Source organism: Phacochoerus africanus, chromosome 6 (genome assembly GCF_016906955.1).
Source record: "Phacochoerus africanus isolate WHEZ1 chromosome 6, ROS_Pafr_v1, whole genome shotgun sequence".
In the NCBI taxonomy this organism is placed as follows: Eukaryota; Metazoa; Chordata; class Mammalia; order Artiodactyla; family Suidae; genus Phacochoerus; species Phacochoerus africanus.
In genome coordinates, this window is record NC_062549.1 from 38767346 (window position 1) to 38788304 (window position 20959).

At 47.2% G+C, this 20959-nt stretch overlaps 1 protein-coding gene across 3 annotated transcripts in view; it reads right to left on the bottom strand.

The window, feature by feature from the left end:
- MATN2 (matrilin 2) overlaps positions 1-6541 on the bottom strand; it is a 170962-nt gene extending 164421 nt beyond the window's left edge. Inside the window, exon 1 of one of the 3 annotated variants that reach the window (XM_047783552.1) lies at positions 6099-6541. The gene's annotated coding sequence lies outside the window, so the exon portion shown is untranslated. The remainder of the gene's footprint in view (positions 1-6098) is intronic. The other 2 variants (XM_047783551.1, XM_047783553.1) reach the window with 2 other exon arrangements.
- Between the last annotated feature and the right edge of the window lie 14418 nt (positions 6542-20959).

A 20959-nucleotide genomic window follows, 5' to 3' on the forward strand; every position in this document is an offset into this window, starting at 1 on the left:
AGTTCCCGTTGTGGCGCAGCAGAAACAAATCTGACTAGGAACCATGAGGTTGCAGGTTCGATCCCTGGCCTTTTGCTCAGTGGGTTAAGGATCAGGTGTTGCCGTGAGCTGTGGTGTAGGTTGCAGACATGGCTCACATCTGACATTGCTGCGACTGTGATGTAGGCTGGCATCTATAGCTCCAATTTGACCCCTAACCTGGAAACCTCCATATACCTCGGGTGTGGCCCTAAAAAGCAAAAAAAAAAAAAAAAGTACTCTTTTGATCAATTGACTGTTACTGTTTTGATCAACCGACTTATACACAAAATGAGCACATTGACTGAGGACATTTAAAGCTAATGTGTCTTCCCCAAATAGTGCTTTGTTCAAAATATAGACAGCGCTAGCTATACTCTGAGAGACTTTGCAAGGACTCAGATATAGGGCAAATTCCTTTTTTCCAAGGAATCCTTTTCTGGGGAAAAACCCCTTATCTCATATTTTGGCATACATGGTCATTCCTACTATATCTCTTCTTGTTCCCATCCAATCAAGAACCGCATGTAGGGGAGTTCCTGTCATGGCTCAGTGGTTAATGAATCCGACTAGGAACCATGAGGTTGTGGGTTTGATCCCTGCCCTTGCTCAGTGGGTTAAGGATCCAGACTTGCCATGAGCTATGGTGTAGGTCATAGACATGACTCGGATCCTGCGTTGCTGTGGCTCTGGCGTAGGCCGGCGGCTACAGCTCCAATGAGACCCCCAGCCTGGGAACCTCCATATGCCGTGGGTGCACCTTAGAAAAGACAAAAAGACCAATAAATAAATAAATAAATAGCCACATCCAGCCACGTGGTGTCTCTCACACCAAGGTCACAGCCCTAGACTGGCCCTTACCCACACCGAAGAGACTACAAAGGTCTTGAAAGACCCTGCTAATTGTACCCCACTATACTCCCTTCCTTCTTTAGTAAGAGAACTCCCACTTTTTAACTGGACACATGATGGGCTAGAATAAAGACCACTTCCTTCTTCCCGACCAGGTGATGACATGTGGGTCGGTGGGATGGAAGCTGACGTCGTGTGTACAACTTCTGAAAAGTTTCCTTACAGGAGGGGTGGGGGGATGACCACCTTGCATTTTCCTTCCTGCTGCCTGGAATGGGAACACCCCAGCTGGAGACCCACTGAACCACTAGACACCTTGAAAATGGAAGGCACGCTGCATGATGAAAGCGACAGGGCATAGGAGTGTGGGTCCCTAACCCCACTCTCACTTTGGATGCACTGCCTCCAGGCTTCTAGAACACGAAACAGAAATAAACTTCCTTCTTAAAGCCACTATCATTTCAGTTTTTTCTGTACCTTGAACATAATCTTCATGAACTAACTGTTTCTGTGTCTCTCCTATTGAATCCAATTGGCATTGAGTTCAATCTTTCCAATATAATACTATGCTTATTGCACCCCTGCTCAAAAGCTTTCAGTGACTTCCACATACCAAGCCACAAAATCCAGATTCCTAAGCTTAGCATGCAAAGTCCTGTACCTCTGGCCGTGTGTGACAATGCTAACGTCAGCAATGCCCTCACCCACCCCAGCAACACACACATACACACACACACACACACATACACACACACACACACACGCACACGCACACGCACACGCACACACGCGCACACACACAAGGGTCATTAACCCCCTACTGCAGCCCTATAGCTCCATACAATGTCTCCTAATCATTGCTGGTTGGATTAGTTTATGACAATTGAGATATGAGTAGGTAGTCACTCCCTTTCAAAATGGAGTGGGAATGAAACAACCTTAACAACAGAACAGATACACTGTGGTAGAGTCACAGAATGGGATAGTACACGACAGAAATCCAGGGTTGACAGAAGACTTGACCCATAGCCTTGAGTCCTGTGCTCTTGAGCTTCTCAACTTTAAGACAAATGGGAAGGTGCCCAGATAAGCCTGAAACAGAAGTGAGATAAAAATCCTTTGATTTACCTCATTTTCTCTAATAACAACTTTTATTTGGCCAAATAACACCCCAAAGATGTCTACAGCGTAATCTGTGAGTGTTACCTTTGTGGCAAAAGGGTCTTTGCGGACGTGATTAAGCTGAGGCTCTTAAGATGGAGACATCAGTCTGGATCTCTCAAGGGAGAGAAGACAGGGGGAGGGAGAAGAAGGGGAGAGAAGGGGGAAGGGAGGAGACGACTGGAAGTTGCTATGCTTCGAAGATGGGAGCAAACCAGGAGCCAAGAAACATGGCAGCTTTCAGAAGCCAGAAAAGGCAAGGGAATGGATTTTCCCCTAGAGCCTCCAAAAGGAACACAGCCTTGCTAACACCTCAATTCTAGCCCAGTGAGACCTAGTGCAGGCTTCTGACCCTCAGAACTTAAGGCCAATACATTGTCTTGTTTTAGGCACTCGGTTTGTAATAATTTGTTACAGCAGCAATAAGAAACTAATACAAGCACCTAAAATCGCAATGGGGTGTTCCAGTGGGGAGGGAGACACATTCTGCAATGGTCAAGCTTCCTCTGACAATACCATTAAAAGAACTTTTGAAAAATGTTAGCTAGTCCACCTGGTCAGCCACTGACTTTACATGCAGATATTTTGGTAAAAATCTAATTTTCAACCAATGCACTCTGAGCATTACTACACACCACACAGTGGCGAATTAATTCACAATAACTATCTTATTTAACCCATGATATAGAGGGTATCGTGCCCATTTGATGGATGCTATAACTGAGGCTCAGATAGCAATCAGTGTGGGCAATAAATATTGAACACTCACTGTGAGCTTGGCATCATACTAAGCGCTGCATGTGTGTTAACTAATTTAATTCTCCCAACAATCCCATTCCCATTCACAGATGAGGAAACAGAGGCAGGGAGTCTAAGTAACTTTTCAAAATCCTTACAGGTGGTGAGTAACAGGGCTGAGACTAGAACCCAAGTCCTCCGGGTACCAAGATCAGGGTCGTACCCCCATCACCTCTCACCACTGTCAGCATCATTATCACCAATTACTGACAAGAGCCAAGGCTCCCAGGATAGAGCCCAGCCCTGCCTTTCTCTGAGTCCCCTTCAGGGTCCTGCTGGGTAAGGCAGTGGTAGCTGTCTGCCAAGCCATATGGCAGGGTTCAAAGATGACCTCACAGCTGGAGCTCCAAGTGGCAACTGGCCCCTTGGAAGGGCCTCCCTGGCACTGTTTATTAGCAACAGTGGTGACAGCCTCTACTCTCTCCTTGGCGCTTCAGCAACCGCCCCCCCCCCCCGCCCCGTCCCCCTAAACCTCCTGACCTATTCCCACACGCACATCAAACAGGGGGACCCATCAAACAAGGGGACCCTGCCAAGCTTCCCTAAAGACAGGGAGTCCCAGGAAAGGGTCTCTCAAAGGCACATGCCGAAAACCAGAGGGTAGCGAGTCCCGCCCCAGGGAAAGTAGCAGAGACTCTGGCCCACTTGGCTGGTCTCAAGCTCAGTTGCTCACCCCTGAGCGCCAGTATGTCCCCTCTCGCCCACCTGCCTAGCTGCACATCCAACACCTCGTGTGCAGGCCAGGGTTTACCCTCTTGTCTTTCTCCACTCCTTCCTCCATCCCCACCCCACCTTACCCTTTCCTTTTCTAAGGTCCCAGCCAGAGCTGATTCTAGGAAAACAGAGGGATTTCTTTCTAGACCCTTCAACAACTCTCTTATTCCTTCTCTATCTTTCAAGGAGCAACCATCTATATGCTTTCCTTTTCTTTCTTTCTTTGCTTTCTGTTTTTCGGCTGCACCCTCGGCATATGGAAGTTCCTGGGCCAGAAGTCAAACCCAAGCCACAGCAGCGACCCAAGGCACTGCAGTGATAACGATGGATCCGTAACCCACTGAGCCACAAGGGAATTTCTTCTCTATCCTTTTCTTTAAATCCTGGGCCTTGGAGTTCCTGTCGTGGTTCAGGGGAAACAAATCTGACTAGCATCCGTGAGCACATGGGTTCAATCCCTGGCCTTGCTCAGCGGGTAAAGGGTCCGGCATTGCCCTGAGCTGTGGTGTAGGCTGCAGATGTGGCTCAGATCGCAAGTTGCTGTGGCTGTGGCACAGCTGGCAGCTACAGCTCCGATTTGATCCCTAGGCTGGGAACCTCCATATGCTGTGGGAGTGGCGCTAAAAAGCAAAAAAAAAAAAAAAAAAAAAAAAAAAAAAATCCCGGGGCCTCATTTCAACAACCTCTTGCTGAAGATGGCATTGCTGGTAAGAGCTTGGGGCATGACCACCATCTAAGGGTCTCTCAGAGGTGGACTCTGCTACAGCAGTTCCAGCCAGTGAGCTCAGGCCTCAGTGCCTCCAGTGTCCAGGGGCCTGGACGCCAGAGCAAGCAACCCTGGAGCCTGCTGTGTAGAAAAGAAAGGCCTGGCAACAAGGGAGGCTGACTGAATTCTATTGGCAGGAATAGACGTTGGGGCAGACAGGGAAACAGAAGGTGAAGAGCCACAGACATCCACATTCTCAACACGGGAGTCTCGGGGATCAAGCTTCAGGCGCTGAGAGGAAACTTTCCAGACTCTAAACCCATCTTGGTTTTCAGAGCCTGTCCTGTTGGAAGCAGGCAGGGAGAGCTGTGCACGACACACTCCTGAATGGAAAACTCCAGCTAAATACATGTGCATTATCTGCACCCTCGCGTATCCTTGGAGAACCTGTCTTCCAAAATTGGAGGAAGTGACTGTTTCCAGAAATGCCCTGCTTTTCTGAAGAGACAGGGGATGGAAAGCACCCCCTAATCCTAGGACGCCTGGATTAAGCTCTTTTTCTTTTTCGTTTCTCTTTTTTCTTTCTTTCTTTTTAGGACCGAACCCTCAGCATATGGAAATTCCCAGGCTAGGGATCAAATGGGAGCTCCAGCGGCCAGCCTACACCACAGCCACAGCAATGCAGGATCCGAGCCGCTTCTGTGACCTACACCACAGCTCAAGGCAACCCCGGATCCCCCACCCATTGAGCGAGGCCAGGGATAGTACCGGCATCCTCATGGTTACTAGTCGGATTCGCTTCCGCTGCGCCACAACGGGAAATCCGTGGATTAAGGTCTTTATTCCTCAAAGCCCTGTAGGTATTATCCTCTCCATTAGACAGATGAAGAGAGTGAGGCATAGATCAGCTGGGTCACTCCATGGTTACTAACCCGAAAGCTTCACTCACAGCCACGGTCTGAACCTAAGCAGGCCAACCCCAAAGTCACTGCTCTTGCCCCTTGCAGCCTCCTGCCTGGCTGATTGCTGGAAGTCAATTAAACATACTTGGCGCAGATGCAGCCCGGCTCCCTGATTTACGATGGTTTGAAACTTGATCAGTTGGGTTTGTTCAGAGTGAGAGCATGCGTTCCCCAGGAGCTACATTCCTGTGCGTCCAGTTCTGGACACCTTAACGGGAGAGGGTCCCCATTTTTCTGTCCTCTCTCTCAACTGTTCTTGGGGGTTCTAGCAACGACCACAAAATGCCCTCCCCTTTCTTTCATTTCTCCACAATGTAGGGAAGCTGGAGCTTTAGCTGCCAGGGAGAACCAAGAACGAAATGCAGATGACACGGGCGTTAAATACCAGCCGACCAAGGTGGGGGGGGTGGGGAGGGGGAGAGGCGGAATCGATCCTCTCGCCAGTTGAATAGGAATCACACGACGGATCCCCGCTCAACAAGTCTCCCTTTCCCGGGTCGGTAGAGACCAGGTCTGGGCGTCCCCGGGGCGAGGCACAGCGCCCCCACGGGGCCCTGCGGGGTGGCTGCTGCGCGGTGCGCCTGGCGCAGGGAGCGCGAGGAAGTCGCCTGGCCCGGAGGCCTGACTTATCCCAGCCTGGGGTCCCGCAGCGTCGCCTACCCTCTCGCGCTCTGCCCCGAGGGGTCGGGAGACCCAGGCCTGGGCGGAGGGGGCACTCGGAGGGAGGGACCCCGCGGAACCGCAGGAGCCAGGGCGCTGGCCTGGGGGCAGACTCGGCATGCGTCGGTGCCCAAGCTCTGTCTGTCTGTCCATTAGTCGGTGGATCTGTCTACGCCTCGGGGCTGCGGGGGCCATGCAGGGCCCCGGGGGGAGCGCGCCCCGCTCACCTGCAGCTGCTGCAGCCCGCGCCTGGGAAGCGAGACTAGGGCGCAGCCGCCTGGGTCCTCCTCGCTGGCCTCCTCGCCGCTCCGAGAGCCACGGCTCTCCTCCGGGATCGCTCGCGGGAGCCGAGGAAGAAGCCCGAGCCGCTACCGCTGTCTCCTCCTTCGCCGCTTCCTCCAACTCCCATCCCAGAGAGCTTCCCTCGCTAGCTGGCTGCCTGGGCGGCTCTGGGCCAGCGCGGGCGGGCGGCGGGGGAGGCGGCGCCGCGGAGGGTGGGGAGCGGGCCGGCGGGAGGAGGGGTGTCCTCTTTGGGGATGGGGCAGGCGCGGAGAGGGAGCGGCCGCGAAGACGGCCCCACCCTGCAGGCAACCCCGGGAGCTGGGCACCTTGGCCGCGCGCCCTGCCTTCTGCCACCTCGCTCCGCGCAGTCGGTCCGCAAGTCCGGGCGGGGATCGGACTCCAGGGGTCTAGAACCGCAGGCTCAGGTCCACAAGGAGTTTTGAGGGCTCGGCGGGAGGGGAGGGGGGTGTGAGATGGGGAAGAGAGGAGAGCATCTCCCGGGGGAAGGAAGGCGTGACAGGCGTCCTATTTCCTGAACTTGGGGTCATGATCTGCAGGAGGCGACGATCGATGACGCTGAGAAGAAAAAAAGTGGTGAGAACTGGGATAATTAGCAACAAGTACCAGAAGCTGTCTTGGCAGTGCCCAGAGCACCAGTGTCAATTCATCTTAACGGAGCGTCCACTGGCCGCGGACCAGGCCCTGGGGTGGGGAGGGGAGTAAGGATGGAAAGGAAAAAGCTCCTACCCTGAAGGAGCAGAGAAAGTCTAATCCAGGCAAGACTTTTGAAATTATGGGCGAAGATGTTTGCAATTTAGTGAAGTGGGGGTGGGGGGACGTGCCCTTAGAAGTCCCCAGGGACTTTGGAGGGATGCACCGGACAGGATTGGTTATTGGCAGGGAAGGGGCTGGCGCTGCCCCCCTGTTCCTGTCCAGCTGGAAGTGGGGTCTGTACAACAGGCCAGAACATCTCCTAATAATTGCCCCAAAATTCTAACCTCAAACCATTAACCCAACCACTCAATTCAGGTTTTAACAAGCTATGGGAGAGAGGCGGCAGAACTGAGTTTCAAAATCTCTGGTGCCAGAGTCTGATCATTTAAAGTACTCTTGGCTGCCTTTACTCTGAACCATCACTCCTATTTGATGACAAGGTTGGTTTCTGGAGAATAAATAAAAACCATGTACAAAATCAATTCTTCAGGAAAGCTCCAGGTGAGGAATTAAAATTCCAGCCATGGAGTTCCCGTCGTGGCGCAGGGGAAACAAATCCGACTAGGAACCATGAGGTTGCGGGTTCGATCCCTGGCCTCGCTCAGTGGGTTAAGGATCCAGTGTTGCCATGAGCTGTGGTGTAGGTCGCAGATGTGGCTCGGATCCTGCGTTGCTGTGGCTTTGGTGTAGGCCGGCAGCTGTAGCTCCGATTTGACCTTTAGCCTGGGAACCTCCGTATGACGTGGGTGCGGGCCTAAAAGCCAAAAAAAAAAAAAAAGAAAGAAAGAAAGAAAAATTCCAACCATAAGGCAAGGGGTTAAGCCACTGGGCAGCTCAGTGGTGTGTATCATGATGCCAAAAAAGAATCTTGGATTCATGTTCCCTTAGCCTGCACCTTAGGCCCACTGGGCACTCTTGGCTGCCTGCCTTGATTAGAAATAGTTTCTTTGTATGTCTTTGGGAGGAGGTAGGTGGAGGTCAGAAAGCAGAGGAAAGTCTTCCGGAAATGTTTGGTCTCTGCAGTTCTAGATCCCACAAATGAAAATTCTTCCTGAGTCTGGGCCAGTGAAAAAACCCCCCAGGAGCTAGGGAAGTTGAGTTACACTTTACGGAAACTTACAGTTTAAATGTGTTGCCTTCGTCCAAGACACTAGGATGATCCAGTCATTTACCAGGAAAACAACCACAATTCCAAAATCCTTCCAAATGTTAAGGAACTGTCATTTAGAAACAGATTTCAGTGGGTGTGGTGTACGCCAGGGCAGATGGGTATTTTCCCCCAGGGAGTTCTATCAGAATTCTTCAGAAGAGGGAGTCTCGGGAGTTCCTGTCGTGGCGCAGTGGTTAACGAATCCCACTAGGAACCATGAGGTTGCGGGTTCGGTCCCTGCCCTTGCTCAGTGGGTTAACAATCCGGCGTTGCCGTGAGCTGTGGTGTAGGTTGCAGACGCCGCTCGGATCCCACGTTGCTGTGGCTCTGGCATAGGCCGGTGGCTACAGCTCTGATTCAACCCCTAGCCTGGGAACCTCCATATGCCTCGGGAGCGGCCCAAGAAATAGCAACAACAACAACAAAAAAGACAAAAGACAAAAAAAAAAAAAAAAGAAGAGGGAGTCTCCATAGGAAGCATCCCTGGAGCCAAGTGGAAGAGGTCAATGAGTTGTTCTACCTTGTGAAATGATCTTCAGGTCTGCCAGGGGAAAAAAAAAAAGCAAAAGTGTGTTCGAGATCCCAAAACATAAAGTCAGAAAAAAACCTTGTCTTAATTTCCCAGTTACCTTTGAGGTGAATGCAAGTTAATACTCATACAGGCAGCTGGGGAAAGCCCAAATGTGCCTTGTTAACCACAGGGACTGCTATGGGCTCAGTGCAGGGACCTTTATTCACAAGTAGGGGGTTCCGATGATGTCCAGTTCTCATGCAGGCTCTCATGCAAGCAGACAAGAACAAGGGTGTATAGTGTCTCAGAATTCAAGAGTTAATTAGATGGATAACTGTTTAAACTATTTAGAGATCTGTAGCTATACTGGGTTCAACTCACTTCTCTGTCTCCACAGGGGTCTCTTGTGGAGCAAGAATTTGCATTGCTGGGGCTGTGGTGTAGGCCAGCAGCTGTAGCTCCCATTCGACCCCTAGCCTGGGAACTTCCATATGCCTCAGGTGCAGCCCTAAAAAGAAAAAAAAAAAATTTAATTAAACAAAAAAGAATTTGAGGGGGATGGACAGTCATTTGATCCAGGCCTCTGGCACGTTCAGGAATAGGCTCAAATATAGATTTTAGCCATAAAGCATTCATTTGATCCTTGCAAACATTAAAACTTTTTCTTTTGTTTTGTTTTGCATTAAAATTCATCCTAGAGGGCAGACTGAAATGAGACTCTATCAGACCAAAGGGGACCAGAATATAAGGAAACCAAAGACCAGACAGGTTGGATCACAGAATTCATAGCCTAAAATAATTTTTTTTTCTTTTTATGGCTGCACCCACGGCATATGAAGTTCCTGGGCTACAGACTGAATCTGAGCCACAGCTGCAACCCACAACCCAGCTGCAGCAATGCCAGATCCTTTAACTCATTGTGCCAGGCCAGGGATCAAACCCATGTCTTTGCAGTGACCCGAACCACTGCAGTTGGATTCTTACCCCACTGTGCCACAGCAGGAACTCTAAAATAAATCTTGTATGAATTTTTTTTTTTTGAAAATAGAAACATCACTTTTATCGTCAAGATAGGGCCACAATGGTCAGCGCCACAGGACACAAATGAGGAGGATTCTCAAATTGCAGTGTCACCTCACTGGCACTGTTTCTCTAGGTGACTGATGCTGTTTGAGTCCCAGGTAAACTGTTGGAGTTCGTCCCTCTCCCACTCAGGTAGAAGGGCAGGTTGTCTCACCTGGAAGAGGAGCCTGACCCTTTGGGCCACCTCTGACCCTTTGGGTCAGGGCTCGAGATAAGGCAGAGAGGGGAGCATTGTAACCAGTGGCTGGGTGTCCACTCCAGCCTTGGGTAAGGCACCTCTTATCTGGGGCAGTGCTTCCTTCCAGATGCCCCATTATCATGCACAGCTGGTTCTAAGTCCAGAGGCTCCCCTAGAGGACAGGCTGGCTGATGGCACCATCATCCCAAGTGAAATGATTCTAAATAAACGCATCATCACACCTTGGAAAGACAGGATGAAAGTGATCAGGAAGCATTCCCACTGTGGCTCAGCAAGCTAAAAACCCAACTGGTATCCATGAAGATGCAGGTTTGATCCCTGGCCTCACTCAGTGGGTTAAGGATCCATCGTTTCCATGAGCTGTGGTATAGGTCGCAGATGCTGCTCAGATTCAACCCCTGGCCGCCTGGGAACTTCCATATGTCATGGGTGCAGCCCTAAAAAAAACAATAAATAAATAAATAAATAATAATCATGGGCAAGACTGAGTGGAAATCTGACTTGTATTCTTGAATATTGACAAAGCTGAAACATTGCTCATCTCCCTGGAGACTAGTTTCCACTTTTGAAGTGGAGGATGGACTTGCTACATGTGGAAGCATCACTCAGCAATCCAGATTGCTACTTCTTTCCTCCCTAAGCCCAGGAATGGGCACAATGTAGTCTGCTATTAGAAGCCAACAGCCTCATCCCCTTGACACTCAGCTAACTGGCTTCTCACTGTGCTAGTACCAAGTCTCTGCATCCATTGCCTGGTGTTAAATCAGATCGCCAAGATCCTTGGGCAATGAGTATGTGTATCTGCTCTGTAAAATCCTCCAGCATGCTGGCAGAGCTCAATAAATGGCAACTCAAGAATAGCAAAAATATCACAAGTCAAGACTTTTCCATGTTCTCTCTTGCTGAAGAAAATAACTAGACATAGTTATTACTGGGGTCCAACAGATGGGGAAAGCTTACAGATGGTCCAATGGAAACTAAGGCAATGAACTCCTGAGAGCCACAATAAATCAGAAGATGGAGAAAAATAAGATGTAATGCAATGACGTGAACAATTTTTTGCTGATAGAGCACTCTCTGAAAAGGAGCAATGGAAATGTCTGGACTCATTTAAAACAAGAATTGACAAAGCAATTCCCAAGTATGCAAAGGGCCAGAACATTACTGGCTACATGTACACTCCCTGTGAACAAAGAGATGTTGAAAAGAAGATACATTGACCTAAGCGTGAGAGAGCTGACAGTTTCTATTAGAGCAAAGTTCTAAGACAGCTCAGCATCCTGGCCCGGTTTAATGAGAGGGCACAGACTAGCCCCGCTTCACCGTTTAGCTGCAGCCTCTCCAGGGAACCGATAACATGTCAGAACAATTTTTGAAAATCCATCAATATAATACACCACACCAACAGAATAAAAGACCAAAACCACACAATCTCCTCAATCAAGGCAGAAAAATCATTTACCAAAATTCAACCCTCCTTCATGATCGAAACACTCCACAAACCAGAAGCATAAGGGGGCTTCCTCAATCTAATAAAGGGCAGCTGTTAAAACAAAAAACAAAAAACAAACCCACAGCTAACACTAACCCAGTGGTCAAAGACTGAAAGCTTTTCCTCTAGGCTCAGGAATAAGACAAGGATGAGCTCTCTCACCACTTCTTTTCAACACTGTTCTAGAAGATCTAGTCAAGACAAGAAAATGAAATAACAGGCATCTAGATTGGAATGAAAGAATTAAGGCTATCTCTATTTGCAAAAGACATGACCTGGTAGGTAGACATCCTAAGGAATCTACTAAAAAATGATTTGAACTAAAAAACTAGTTCAGCAAAGATGCAGGATACAAGATGAAGAGGCAAAAATCAATTGTATTTCTCTACAATCTGAAAATGAAATTAAGAAAACCATTCCATTGCATTGAGCATCAAAAAAATTAAGTCACTTAGAAAAGGATTTCACGAAAGCACAAAATTCTGAAACCGATAAAATGGTGAAAGAAAGAAAAGATCTAAATAAATGGGAAGACATTCCATATTCATAGACTGAAAGACTTGGTATTGTTAAGATGACAACACTCTCCTAATTGACTACAGAATCAACACAATCCCTATCAAAATCCCAACTGGCTTCTTCACAGAAATTAACAAGCTAGGAGTTCCCATCGTGGCTCAGTGGTTAACGAACCTGACTAGGAACCATGAGATTGCAGGTTCGATCCCTGCCCTTGCTCAGTGGGTTAAGGATCCGGCTTTGCCATGAGCTGTGGTGTAGGTCGCAGACGCGGCTAGGATCTGGCATTGCTGTGGCTGTGGGGTAGGCCGGTTGCTACAGCTCCAATTCGACCCCTAGCCTGGGAACCTCCATATGCCGTGGGGGCGGCCCTAGAAAAGGCAAAAAGACAAAGAAAAGAAACGAAATTAACAAGCTGATGCTAAAGTTCATATGGAGGTTCAAGGGACCCAGAATAACCAAAACAATTAAGAAAAAGAACATTTGGAGGACCCACATTTCAAAACTTAATACAAAGCTGCAATAAAACAATGCAGTGCCTGCACAAAGGTAGACATAAAATTTAATGGACTAAAATTGAGAGTTCAAAAATAAGCCTTCACATGGAGTTCCCATTGTGGCTCAGCGGGTTAAGAATCCGACTAGTATCCATGAGGATGTGGGTTTGAACCCTGGCCTCGCTCACTGGGTTAAGGATCTGGCGTTGCTATGAGCCATGGTGTAGGTTGCAGACATGGCTTAGATCTGGCATTGCTGTGGCTGTGGCGAAAGCTGGCATCTGCAGCTCTGATTGGACCCTTAGCCTGGGAACTTCCATATGCTGCAAGTGCAGCCCTAAAAAGGCGGGGGCTGGGGGGGAAGGCTTCACATTTACAGTTAATTGATTTTCGACAAAGATGTCTAGACCATTCAGTGGAGGAAAGAATTTCAGTTGGTGCTGGGACAACTGGAAAGCCACAGAGAAAAGAAATAAGTTGGACTCTTACCTAATACCACATACAAAAATTAATTCAAAAGGGAACAAAGATGTAAATGTAAGAGCTACAGTTATTAACCTCTTAGAAGAAAACATAGAAGTAAATTTTCATGACCTTCTATTAAGCAATGATTTCTTGGATATGACCATCAAAGCACAAATGAGAAAGGAAAAATAAATAACAGGAGTTCATCAGAATTAAAAACTTTTGTGCTTCAATGACCCATCAAGATAAGACAACTTGGAGTCCCCATCATGGCGCAGTGGAGACGAATCTGACTAGGAACCATGAGGTTGTGGGTTCGATCCCTGGCCTCACTCAGTGGGTTAAGGATCCGGAATTGCTGTGAGCTGTGGTGTACGTTGCAGATGCAGCTAGGATCCCACGTTGCTGTGGCTGTGGCTGTGGTGTAGGCCGGCAGCTGTAGCTCCAATTCAACCCCTAACCTGGGAACCTCCATGTGCCAAGGGTACGGCCCTTAAAAAAAAAAAAAAGACTTCACAGAATGGGGGGAATTTTTTGCAAATAACGGAATGATAAGAAACTTGTATCTAGAATATATCAAGGACACTAACAGTTCAAAAATTTTAAAATTAATAAAGTTAATTAATAAAATTAATAAAGACAAAGTTTCTGAATAGACATTTCTCTGAAGAAGATAGTCAAATGGTCAATAAACAAGTGAAAAGATGCTCAATGTCATTTGCCATCAGAGAAATGCAAATCAAAACCATATCACCTCTCACACATTGCACTAGGATGGCTATAATAAAAATCATGGGCAAAAACAAGTATTAGCAAGGATATGGAAAAACTGGAACTCTTATATGTTGATGGTGAGAATGTAAAGTGGTGAAGCTACTGTGGGAAACAGTTTGGCAGATTCTCAAAAAGTTAAGCATACAGGTGTCATATGACCCAGCAATTCCACTCCTAGGTATGTACCAAGAGAAATGAAAACATAATGTCCACACGAAAACATAATTTCATAGCAGCATTGTTTACAATAGCCAAAAAGTGCAAAACAACCCACATGTGCACTAACCGATGAGTGGATGAGTAAAATGGAATATTATTTGGCAATAAAAAGGAATGACATGCTGATACATGGTACAAAAATGGACACATCTAGGAGTTGCCGTTGTGGCTCAGCAGAAACAAATCCAACTAGGAACCATGAGGTTGGGGGTTTGACTCCTGACCTCGCCCATTGGGTTGGGGATCTGGCACTGCCGTGAGCTGTGGTGTGGATCACAGATGGGGCTTGGATCTGGCGTTGCTGTGGCTCTGGTGTAGGTCGGCAGTAACAGTTTCAATTGGACCCCTAGCCTGGGAACCTCCATATGCTGAGAGTGTGGTCCTCAAAAGACAAAAAAAAAAAAAGGACACATCTAGAAATAGCATTGCTAAGTGAGAGTCGATCACCAAAAACCACATGCTGTGTGACTCTATGTCCAGAAGAGGGAAATCCATCAAGACAGAAAGCAAATTAGTGGCTGCCTCCATCTGGGAAGGTTGGGGGAGAAGGAGGGGTGATTACTCATGGATGCAGAGTTTCTTTGGGGGTTAATGGAAATGTTCTAAAATTGGTCGTGGTGATGGTTCCACAACTGCAAATAATATTAAAAACCGTGAAATCACACACTTTAAATTGGTGAATTCTAGAGTTCCCACTGAAGCAAAGTGGGTTAAGGATCCGGCATTGCTGCAGCTGTGGCATAGGTTGCAACTACGGCTCCGGATCAATCCCTGACTGGGGAACTTCCTTATGTCGTATGTGTGGCCAAAAAAACGAAAATAAATAAATAGGTTAATACCATGGCATGTAACTTACACCTTAATACAGTTGTGATTTATGAAAAGAGAACAGGTTTTAATTCTGCGTCCTCCCACAAACATGTTTTAGTCTCGTTTTGAACTGCACGGCTCCTCTTCCTCGTTTGCACTTCTCTTGGAAGGCTCTCCTTCCTGGAACCAGGTCATTCACACGGGCGCGGGATTGGCTTCTTGCCCTGCTCCCCTGCTTCCATTCCTGCGCCGTCACACACCCTTTCTGAAGTGTGCACCCCTCCTCTCACTGCCGCTTCCACTGCAGGACTTGCCACTGGTGAGGACCCCAGATGAGAGTCTGTGGTCTCCGCCACCGGGAAATGCACCAGGCTTTGCGCTGGAGTCTTATGATACGCTTGTAGAGGTTGAAAGACAAAACATGCTTTACCACACATAGTCTTTCAGGGCTTTTATTTACAGCTGAAGAGCCCTGAAAGTGGGAGAATACATCTGTACTTCAGTGGCACGCTGGCTCTTCGGAATTCTCCCCCGCGTCAAATCCCCAGGGTCACAGAGCATCTCAGTTTGGTCACTGTTTTGACAATACAGGGGTCTACTAGGAAAGGGAAGAGGCGGTTCGGGGGGGGGGGGTACGTCTAGTGATTGAATGTTTCCTTTGGAGCCCTGCTGAATTAGGCTCACAGAAAAGGAGCTTGATCACAAGAATGGTAAAAGCTAAGAACGCTGTTTCCTTTTGATTGCAAGTTGAAGCGGAACATCACTCAGCCCCTTGTCTTAGCTACCCTTTCATCTTTCACAGATCAAGCCTACTATTACCGTGTTTTGGGGTTTTGCCCATCACCTTTACAACTTCTGCAAGTTCTCCCACCCCACCCCACCCACCCCCAGCAAACACGCTGGAAGGGTCTTCCCTTGGTAGCTTCCCTTTGTTTCCCTGCACGGTTTAGAGCAATGAGACTTTTTTTTCAGTGGGCTCTTCTAGAAGTGGTTTATGTAGAGCTGGCCCCTGCTGAGTTGCTGTTAAAGATTTGTCACAGTTACCATGGATGGGAATACAGGTAGTTTTAATTCCTCTTGTATACTTATTCTTATTCTAGTAACTATTTTTCAGTTGCTTCTACTTGCCAGACAAGCGCCAGGCACTGAGCACAGAACACCAAGGAACAGATACAGCCTCTGAGTTTCTTATCTACCAGGAAACTATAGATGAGAAAAGCGACAGAACATAAAATGAATCTCTCCCAGATTCGGAGGCCACAGTAGGCTTCCAGGAAGAAGTGACTTTCAGAGTTCCCATTGTAGCTCAGCTGGTTAAGATCCCAACTAGTCTCCATGAGGATGTGGGTTTGATCCCTGGCCTCACTCAGTGGGTTAAGGATCCAGCGTTGCCGTGAGCTTCTGTGTAGGTCACCAGTGCGGCTCAGATCCTGACTTGCTGTGGCTGTGGTGTAGGCTGGCAGCCACAGTTCCCTAACCTGGGAACTTCCATATGCCGCAGGGGCGGTCCTAAAAAAGCAGTAAAAATAAAGAAGTGACTTTTGAGGTGGTGAGACTCAAAGGATGGAGTCACTGGCTTTATTTTCTATTTTTTCTTGCAATACATTACTTTAAAATTTTTTTAATATGTATATATATATATATATATAATTATATATATATTTATTCAATCCACTGAGCAAGGCCAGGGATCGAACCCATATCCTCATGGAGACCAGTCGGGATCTTAACCAGCTTATTTCCCAATAGATAATAGATTATAGATATATCATAGGTGTATATCATAGATACATCATAGAAATATAATTATCTATAGATAATTATAGACACATCATCTATAATTCCCAAGAGATAAGAATTTGCTACTCTCAAGCGTTTACAATGTTTCCTGACGCCTGAGCCATACCTGGATTCACTACTAAGGAATTTAAGGAAGCTGGCTCTCAGGGACCCTGATTTTGTGCATTAACCTCACAAGGCAGAGGAAAGCCTGGAGCCCCACAGGGGAGGACTGCTCTCTCCCACCTCGGTTTGACAGGTGTGAAATAGACACCACGGTGAGACAGCTTTGTGGGACAGAGGAAGGGAAGGAGTTGGGTCTCAAGGGCTCGATTATTCCGCCAGGATAATGCAAACACACCCCATCCCTGTCCTCCTCACCTATGATGCTTGACACCTCACTGTACATATTCTTCTTCACGATAAATCCACGCAGCTTCAAATGGCACCGCTTCCTCAAAAGAAAACTGCTCATGTAAAACAATTAGCCACCCTAAAAGGCCCACTTTAAGTACTCTTTCTACCTACCTAAATTCTTTTTAACTCAATGAATTTTATACTTATAGGTGTACAATGATCATCACAACCAAATCTTACGGCATTTCCATCCCAAAGCCCCAGCCCATCCTCCCCCCCACCAACCTGTCTCCTTTGGAAACCTAAGTTTTTCAAAGTCTGTGAGCCAGTATCTGTTCTGCAAAGTTCAATGTGTCCTTTTTTTAGATTCCACATGTCAGTGAAAGCATATGATGTTGGTGTCTCACTGTCTAACTTCACTTAGCATAATTTCTAGGTCCATCCGTGTTGCTGAAAATGCCGGTATTTCACTCCTTTTAATGGCTGAGTAATAGCCCATTTGTGTATATGTACATCTTCTTGATCCACTCCTCTGTCGATGGACGTTTACATTGTTTCCATGTCTTGGCTACTGTAAATAGTGCTGCAGCGAACATTGGAGTACATATGTCTTTGCGAGTCATGGTTTTCTCTGGATAGATGCCCAGGAGTGGGATTGCTGGATCAAATGGTAGTTCTATGTTTAGTTTTCTGGGGAATCTCCATACTGTTTTCCACAGGGGTTGCACCAATTTACACTCCCCCCAACAGAGTTCCTTTTTCTCCACACCCTCTCCAGCACTTATTGTTTGTAGACTTTTTGATGGCCATTCCGGCTGGTGTAAGGTGGTACCTCAGAGTGGTTTTGATTTGCATTTCTCTAATAATGAGTGATGTTGAACATTTTTTCATGTGTTTTTTGGCCATCTGTATGTCTTTGGAGAACTGTCTGTTTAGATCTTCTGCCCATTTTTTGATGGGGTTGTTTGTGTTTTTTGGTCTTGAGCTGCAAGGAAGTGTTTATAAGTTTTGGAGACTAATCCCATGTCAATCACCTCATTTGCACATATCTTCTGCCATTCTGTGGGCTGCCTTTTGGCTTTTGTTTTCTTTTTAGGGCCGCACCCACAGCATCTGGAGATTCCCAGGTTGAATCGGAGCTTCAGCTGCCAGCCAACACCACAGCCACAGCAACGCCAGATCCAAGCCACGTCTGCGACCTACACCATAGCTCATGGCAATGCAGGATCCTTAACCCACTGATGGAGGCCAGGGATCAAACCCAAAATTTCATGGTTTCTAGTCAGATTCATTTCTGCTGCACCAAAACGGGAATTCGCCTTTTTGTTTTAAGGTTTCCTTTGCTGTGCAGAAACTTTTAAGTCTAATTAGGTCCCATTTGTTTAGTTTTGCTGACTAAATTCTTTACACTAAAAATTAAAAGCTGATATTTGCAAGACATGCTTCAGTCTTATTAAATAGAAAATTAACAGCTTGAGTACCACAAACTTCAAGTTTAAAAGTCCACCCCAAGTATACACAGCTTTGCAAGACTTGCTTTCCTTCTTGGGATGTACTGATTTCAATTAGGAGAAAATCAACCTTGTTAGTAAGAACTGAGAGGTTAGGTATTCTAGAAAATTCTAGATGTCTGAAAGATATGCAATACCCACTTAGATGGACTCAATTGGCATCTAAATCCTGGCTCTGCCACTCACTGTGGAAACTTGGGACCAGTTATTTTCTTCAAAAGCCTGTTTCCTCACCTGCAAAATGGACACGAAGAATTAACATGTGTAGGAGTTCCCACTGTGGCTCAGCAGAAATGAATCCAACTAGTATCCATGAGGATGGAGGTTCGATCCCTGGCCTCACTCAGTGAGTTGGGGATCCGGCATTGCGGTTAGCTAGGGTGTAGGTCTAAGACATGGTTCAGATCCCACAGCAATGTGGCCAGCAGATGCAGCTCCAATTTGACCCCTCAACCCCCAGCCTGGGATATTCCATGACACAAGTGTGGCCCTAAAAAGCAAAAAAAAAAGAATGTGTGTAAAGTGCTTATTAGCAGCATGGCTGGACATGGAAAGGCTCAGTGAATAGTAAATGGCATTCTGCAAATAAAATGGTAGAAGCCACAGGTCTGAGGACTCAGTAGATATGGGGAGAGAGAAGGAGAGGCAAAGACCTAGGTTCTCAAGCTGGGCTGACTGGAATGAGAGGGAAGCCACTCGCAGACACTGGGGTCCACAGCAGCAGCTGTGGGGGAAAAAGGAACACTGTTCCATCTTGGGCACAATGAATGTGAAGTGTCAACAGGTCATCAAGCTAGAGCAGACTGGGAATACTCATAAAAGCAGGGTTAGAGCTGCCATTATTATTTATTGAAGGAGACTGTATCAAGGTAGATTTAATTTAAAAGACTGAAAGTTAAAAGAACTCAAGAAAGATCTTCTGAAAGTAAAACAGTGAAACAGAATAATCGAAAGTACATTCGTTTAGGAGCTCCCACAGTGGCCAATAGGATTGGCATCTTGGGAGCACTGGGATGTGGGTTTGGCCCTGGGCCGGGCACAGTGGATTAAGGATCCAGCATTGCCGCCACTGTGCCTTAGGCTGACATGGTAGCTCACATCTGATCCCTGGCCTGGGAGCCCCATATGCCGAGGTGTGGCCAAAAATTTTTCAAAATGTAAAAATTTTAAAAAGCACATTTGTTTGGGAGTTTCTGCTGTGGCGCAGTGGGTTAAGAATCTACCGCAAAAATAAAGAGAAAAGAAAAGAAAAAAGACAAACAAAAAAAAGGAATCTGACTGCAGTGGCAGAGGCATGGGTTCAATCTCCAGCACAGTGGGTTAAATGACCTGGCATTGGTGTAGGTCACTGCTGCAGCTCAGATTCCATCCCTGGCCCAGAAGATCCATATGCCATAGTCACAGCCATTTAAAAAAAAAAAAAAAGTTCATTTGTTTAGCCAAAATGAGTACTGGGGGAAAAGTGACAACACACAAAGGCCACCACAATGGCTTGGAGGAGTGTCTCCATCACACAAGACCCAAGTGTCTTTTGTGCTGTTGTGGGTGGCACAGAGAGCACCCATTGTTCCCAGAGCTGGGGTTTCTTCAGGGGAAGAGCTCACAGATGGGAAGGCCTAGGTGGCATGCTCCAGGGTTAGGCACCCAGAAATTAGGGACCTGTCATTGCACTGACTTTCCACAGCAGGGAGCTGAGATGCCACAGCACTGACCTAGTGACTACTAAGCAGCAGATAATTTGATGGCGTACTCAACTGTCGTCCTTCCTGAGAGAACTCTGGCTCAGCTCTCTGATGCTGGCTAATTATGCCCAATCTAGAGGTCACACAATTCCTTTCCACTTCTTTGCTCTGCTGCAACAATACATCCGGGACATCTTGGCCAATGCCAAGGAATACATATATTAAGAGGTTCCCTTCTTAGTAATGTCTACCTAAGTACAAATTTGTTTTGTTCGTTCTGTTAATGGCTTTTTAAAAAGCATGTGTAAATTTTTGGATGGGATAAAACAAATAACACTTGAGTCCCTTGGGCTGTTTTAGGCCAAACTCTTCATTCTGAAGCAGCAGCTGTTTGTGCTAATTAGGGTCCTATTACCAGGTGTCCAGAGCTGAGACTTTGGCTTTGGTATAACTTCTGGGTTGGCCAAGCAACAGCTTCTCTCTGCTGCCGTCTCCGTCCTCAGCAGAAGGCATGCGTGGGCTTCTGGGTAGAAGGTAGCCGATCTGGCTGGCTGCCATATACCAGTCATTTGGCAGAAAACATGGCCAGCACACAGAAACACTTTCAGTGAATTCCATGGGTGTGGAGACATCCTGGCAGTGCCTCCTCCTTCCTTCCCTTTCAGAAGGTGGTTCCACATTGCCCCAAAGTCATGTGACACAGCAATGGGCACCACTTCTGGGTTGAAATGGCTCAGCCTGCACTTTACACTCACTGGAGCCCTTTGGTATGAGTTACTTTTGTTTTGTTTTGACCTTTTTGCCTTTTCTAGGGCTGTTCCTGTGGCATGTGGAGGTTCCCAGGCTAGGGGTCTAATCAGAGCTGTAGCCGCTGCCTACACCACAGCCACAGCAACGCAGGATCTGAGCTGCATCTGCAAACTACACCACAGCTTACGGCAACGCCGAATCCTTAACCCACTGAGCAAGGCCAGGGATCCTTAACCCACTGAGCAAGACCAGGGATCGAACCTGAAACCTCATGGTTCCTAGTCAGATTCTTTA